Source organism: Protobothrops mucrosquamatus, unplaced genomic scaffold (genome assembly GCF_001527695.2).
Source record: "Protobothrops mucrosquamatus isolate PMUCROS unplaced genomic scaffold, P.Mucros_1.0 scaffold3213, whole genome shotgun sequence".
Lineage (NCBI taxonomy): Eukaryota > Metazoa > Chordata > Lepidosauria > Squamata > Viperidae > Protobothrops > Protobothrops mucrosquamatus.
Window position 1 is genome coordinate 23,355 of NW_015389211.1, and position 6,573 is coordinate 29,927.

Consider the following 6,573-nt stretch of genomic DNA (forward strand, 5'->3'; position numbering starts at 1 on the left):
GCAATGATTCACTTAACAACTGTAGCAAGAAAGGTTGTAAAATGGGGCAAAACTCGCTTAACAAATTTATTGCTTAGCAACATAAATTTTGGGCTTAATTGTGGTCGCAAATCGAGAACTACCTGTAGATTATAGACTAAATTAGAAGATTCTATCTATTCTAGGGCATTCCCCCAAGTCAGTCTTAAAAGGGGGAAGGCCTCAGAACAGTTTAAAATAAATTCAATTTATGTAAACTTGGATTATATACTTAGGACTCAATGTCCACCTGAATGAAAACTACAAGTCTGGAAAACAGTTTTGCCCTTCTTAAAAGTAACATGAACTATTGTGATTTTTGGTATCAAAACTATTTACCAGACATGCAAAGCTGGATCACTCCTTGCTCAACCACATAACAACACATACCCATTGCTGTGAATACAAGAGCATGGTGCATTCATAGAAGTGTAGTAGCTCCACCAATATAGTCAGTTATGATTCTGCTAGAAAATTGTCATAATATTTTCACTTTTCTTTAATCCGTGGGGAAAATGGGTGGTATTCCTTTTTTCAGAGGTTGATGTTGCATTTACCGTAGATAACAGATACAATACATGATTTGACAGTATGCCTATCTCAGGCATGGCTATTTTCATGATTTGGGAAAATTTTTATTCAAGATATATGAACAAGCAGCTCATAACAAGTGCAAGAATGCTGATCTTGAAATAACAGTAGCTGTAGCAGAAAAGAGCTGTGAAGATTACCTGTGACTTGCAAGCATTTTATGACATTCAAACTGGCAGAAGATATTTAGCCTTCCATTATACGTGTCAGAAAGGGTGATTAAACACAGTAAGAAACTAAGGATGGACTTGCACTAAAATCAGAACGACCAGAGTAGTTTTCAATGTGTTTCACTCATTTTCTATAGCCTAATACGTGCTTTCCAAATTAAAAAAAAAACCATTTACAATATCTTTTTATATTTTTTTCCAAATGGTGAGCATATTCACTATCTCCACCCACTTGGTATTTCTGTTTTCCCAACTGACATGACTTTCAATTCCCTTGTCATTCGTGTCACATAGAGATTTGAGGCAAGTTTAGCCTGCTTTGAAAAAAAACAACGGGCTGCTGTGAAAATTGCATAGGGAAACTTTATATCAGATTAGTTACCCATCAGCTGGACGAGCGGAACCCAAGCGACATTTTTCACAGCCCCTACTATTTAATCTCTCTCGGCCTTTTTTTTTTTTTTAATCAGCGAAACCTGCTACTTTCTGCCATGAGAAGCTTGTATGGTGCCCAAGGTATAATTCCTCTCCTGTTCATTTATATACCAAGTTGGTTTCAACCAAACAAGCATGTATGACCTAAAACGTATTTTTAGTATCAGAAACAAAATGCAATTGCCCACCTACCTCTTAGAGTAGTGCTGTAAAAACTTACCCAATTGAAAAATCTTGAGTGCGTTCCCTTGTCTTGCTTGCAGTCTCACTATTGTTTCCAATATCACCTTCCCTTTTCCAGGCATAAGGATAAAAATCAGTGATGGATGAGACAACCAGCCAATCAGATCTCTGCAACTTGGGTATTTGTGCTAATTCCCTGGGTATGGAACTTTTCCCTCCCACCTCCCACCAGCCTTACAAATACTTTAAATCTCAGCTTGGGAGGAACTAAAATGTGTGTACCTGGTGCAGTCAGGTTATTTTGAAAGATTTTGGAAGCTTGTGTGTGTCTGCACACGCCTTGACACATATATCGGCTTTTGCACTGAAACCTTGAGCATATTTTATCCTTATTGTTTGGTTCAATAAAAGGTGAGTGAATTTTGGGCAAGGTGGGGTGATATAAATCAGCAACGTGCTCTCAGGCGTACGCCAAAAAGAAGAAAAAAATGGCAAAATTGGGGGTGGGCTGAATGAGAGAATGCGCGAAGGTGATCCTATTTGGGGAACCTAGGAACCAGGATCCCAAGACTCTAAAGGAGACCAAAGCAAGAAATGGACAAATGATTTTGATTGCTGTTAAAAAAAAAAAGCAAGAACAGGATGGAATTGAAAAAGGGAGGGAGATGTAATGGCATCCTGATTATTTATTTAGTTATTTTCCTAAGGAAACTACTTACTCCTTCATAAATAGCTTCCTTTGAAAAAGAAAATGGGGGGTGTCATGCTATCTTGAAACTGAGTTTTATCAAAATTAATACAATTTTTTCATGGAGAAAATGAGTTTAGGAGGAGAGTATTTATGTAACATTTCATGTAATACATTTATATTCTACAGGGTGGGGGGAACGCAAAAAGCTATACAGAGTATCTAAAGTTAAAACTGTGAAGCCATGAAAAAGCTTCAATCGGCCATTAACATGTAAGAAATGATAAACTTTTCTGAAGCCTAAATTAGATATTTCTTTGATAATTAACAGCTTAGTTGGAAAAGAGTGATATGGCACATACGTTTCTTCTTCTTCTTCTTCTTCTTCTTCTTCTTCTTCTTCTTCTTCTTCTTCTTCTTCTTCTTCTTCTTCTTCTTCTTCTTCTTCTTCTTCTTCTTCTTCTTCCTCTTCTTCTTCTTCTTCTTCTTCTTCCTCTTCTTCCTCTTCCTCTTCTTCTTCCTCTTCTCCTCCTCCTCCTCCTCCATATACTGTAGATGATATGGATCAGGACCCTATTCCATACTACTACACTTTGCTCAGGAAAGCAAGCATAGCAAATTCAGCATTAGAGGAAAAAGTCTTAGCTTGCAGCTTGAATGGCATTTGGTAGCTAAAGGGCCACTTCTCCCTTTCCTCATAGCCATTTGTTATGCTTCTCCTGCTATAGGCATTTCTAAGAGGATTTTCTTCATATAGAAACTGACAATGTTTTAATCATAATTTCCCAACACCTAAAACGTTGAAAGTCAGAATCAACTCCATGAATTGAGCCCAGAAATCCATCAGAATTTAAAGTACATTTTAATCATCAGAGTCATTTTACAGTCAGAAAATTATTTACATTGATTGTTATATTGCTTTCTTGTGATGTTTGCTTATGTTGCGGTGTATTTTTGATTTACTTGTACTGACCTTAGTTGTAAGTGCGCACTAAATAAAATTGCTATTATAACACAATATGAACACAATATGACCTTAACCCGGCAAATGCTTTTGTACCACTGTTACAATTGAATTTAAAACCACTTAACTACGGCAATTTGTCTCAATGCTGACTTGTGTGTGTAGTTCTTAACTGATTACATTCTCTTCTTATGACCATCCCACCATCCCTATCAGCATAAAACATTTTAATAGCCAAGAAACAGGGAAACAGCTCTCTTTTGCTTAGTTTTTATGAGGGCATATTAAGCAAGAACTAATAAACCCATCCAGATGGAAAGAGTTAAGGGTTGGCCTCTTTCTAATCTGCTGCCCTAATGCATCTCAGTGAAGGATGACTAATTGGTCCTGCATTGTTGCAGTCCACAGGGCTGTCAATCTTTGATCCAGAGTAAACTAAAACAAAAAAAAAATTCAGATAACAAACGATGAGGTAATAATAGCCCTAGGCTGTCTGAGCCCTTCCATTCTTTAGGCAAATTGTAGATAGGCTCAACAACTCAAAAGAGCAGTGTATCTCGGTTTAGGACAGGGATCTTCAAACTTGACAACCTTAAGACTTGTAGGCTTCAATTCCCAGAATTCCTCAGCCAGCACGGAGACCTCTGGTTTAGGAACCTGTTTAAAAAGGATCCCTTATTTTTAAGAATCACTGTATTTTCCTCTCATTTCACAATACTTGGCTATCCTGGTACTCAGCTCCTTATTGATTAAGCTGATTGAGCTGCTCAGCAAAAATTTAGGATTTTTTTCTTCCATGTCTGCTGTTTTTAGGTACATAACCTGCTTCCATGTTTGCCTGTTGACCAAAGAATGTGAACTTCTGCAAGTTCTGTTGTGACAATACACTTGTTCTGTATTGGAAGGTGTTGGCGGGAGGGGGGGGGACTAGACTACATGCAATGAATCTTAATTTGGAAAGTGGGGAGAGAGAGATGGTGAGAAGAGAATATATAATTTCTTCTAACTGGAAAGGATTTCAGAACTCATCAGATCCAACCTCTTGCACACGGCAGAATTCACACCATCCTTAAGAAATAACTTCCAGCCTCTGTATATAAAAACCAACCAGAAAGGGGAAGCCTATCGTAGCCTGTTCTATTGATTGACAGCTCTTACTGTCAAGAAGTTCTTCCTGAGCTTCTTAAACTTCTCTTCTTCTCTTCTGAACTTCTCTTCTTAAGAAGAAGAGACTGGACAGCCACTTGTCTGGAATGGTATATGCAGGGGTAGGCAACCTTGACTCTTTTATGACTCGTGGACTTCAACTCCCAGAATTCCTGAGCCAACATGGCTCAGCTTGGAAAGCTCTCCCTTTTCCCTCAGCATGGCTGGCTCAGGAATTCTGGGAGTTGAAGTCCACGAGTCATAAAAGAGCCAAGGTTGCCTACCCCTGCCCAAAAGGATCAAAGCAATTTGATAGCTGTAATAGGTTGGTCCACCAAGGCCAGTCACAGTGGCTACAGTGGTTTAGGCCAGGGGTAGGCAACCTTGGCTCTTTTATGACTCGTGGACTTCAACTCCCAGAATTTCTGAACCAGCCATGCTGGCTCAGGAATTCTGGGAGTTGAAGTCCACGAGTCATAAAAGAGCCAAGGTTGCCTACCCTTGGTATAGGATCTCCTGCTTAAGCAGGAGGTTGGACTATAAGACCTCTGATGTGTGATCTGTATCTACCGCCTTGAAGTTTCATCCCATTAGTTCTAATTTTGTCTTCTGGAGTTAAGTAAGAATCACTTGAATGAATGTCCTGAACAGCTCTTTCATCTGTGGCCATTTGGGATGGCAGTCAATAGCACCAAAACTTTAGGAGGAATGATCAAAGCAACATGAAATGTCAAGCTTTCTGCAATGTTGTTGTTGTGAGCCCTATTGTTAAATCCATTGCTGCTAACATCAGATTGCCAGCTTTAGGGTTCTGATGTTTGTATCTCCCTGGGGCAGTACAGAATATAACTGAATAATTCTTTTACAAGTAGTCCTTAACTTACAACCGTAATTAAGCCTAGAAGTGAGTGGTACGTTGTTGCAGTCATAAATTGAGGCAGTATCTGACCAGATCAGATTTTTTTGAAATATGTTACGGTGGACATTAACCAAACACTATAGTTGTTAAATGAATCAATTTTTCCTAATGGGCATTTTTTTTTTGCCAGAAATCATAAAAACTGAAGACTGGCAAAAAAAAAATATGTCACAAATTGTGGTCACATGACTGTGGGAAGCTGCAAACAACCATAAAGGTTGCTTGTCAAGTGCCCAAAATAGTTGCTTGCCAAGTGCCCAAAGTGCCCATAAAGGTTGCTTGCCAAGTGCCCAAAGTGGTTTGTGAGTGTGTGCAGCTGTTGCAAGTGAAAATAGGTTGTAAGTTGCTGTTGGGAGATCCGTCATAACTTTGACTTGTTGTTAAGTGACCGGTCGTAAGCTGAGGACTACCTATAATCACCTTTGTTAAGAGTGGTGTCCATTTTTCTTCGCAGGCTATTCACTATGGCATCAGGAGGACAATCGCACGCGGTGGTCAAAGCTGTGGAGACCCTGAGCAGAGGGCAAGATGTACGGAGAGAAACGGAGCTTCTCATGAAGCCTTATGCCAACTGGGAGGAGTTTCTCATGCCAGCGCCCATTTCCATTGCTATCCTAGGGGAGCTGATCTTCATCTCAACAGGACAGGGGGATTTCTCCATCAACACGTTACCTCCTGAGGGAGGCTTCCAGCACCTCAAATATCCAGAATCCTTCAAAGCCTCCTTGTGCCAAGTCAGCAATCGAGGCTGGACCGCCTTCAACGAAGCCCACGTCAACATGGACCAGATTAGACTGTTGGCAGGCAGCATCCCGGAACAGATGAAAACCATTGTACGGACTCTCATCCAGGACACGGAGGTCGTCACGGCTTTGCTTCCGAATCAGCTCAAAAACCTCCAGGCAGTGACAGAGCAATGCGGTGGGCTGGCCAAGGCGGTCAGGGCCAAGTTCACAGATGTCATCCACCTCATCCAAGAACTCCTGGAGGCTTGTCTCAATGCCAAGCGGGGCTATGAGAAGGAGCTGAAGGAAGTGCAGATCGCTCTGGAACAAGCCAAGATCCGAGAAAAGTCAGCCAAGGAAGCCAAGGAGATGGCCGAACGATACCATCATCAGATGAAGGAGCAAGTTGAGGAGTCTTTCCAACAGTATAAAGAAGCCATGGACTCCATCCCTACAGGATGGGATGCGGTAGGAATGGAGCTGGTCGCTACTCTCACCCAGACTCTGGGGACGTTTTCAGTTGAGTTTAGCCGGATGCTAGCAGGGAAGCAGAAGAGTCTTGGAGAAGCAGCCGAGATGGGCGGAGGTGAAGGACTGAAGAGGATGATTCCTTTCATCTCAGCCAGTGTCATATGTTCAAAGTCAGCTGAGCTTTTGACTTTTGCTACTAGCTTGAGGAATCTCTTGGATGACCACGGAGACGTTAAGATCTCCATGATTCTCGATGAAAAGAC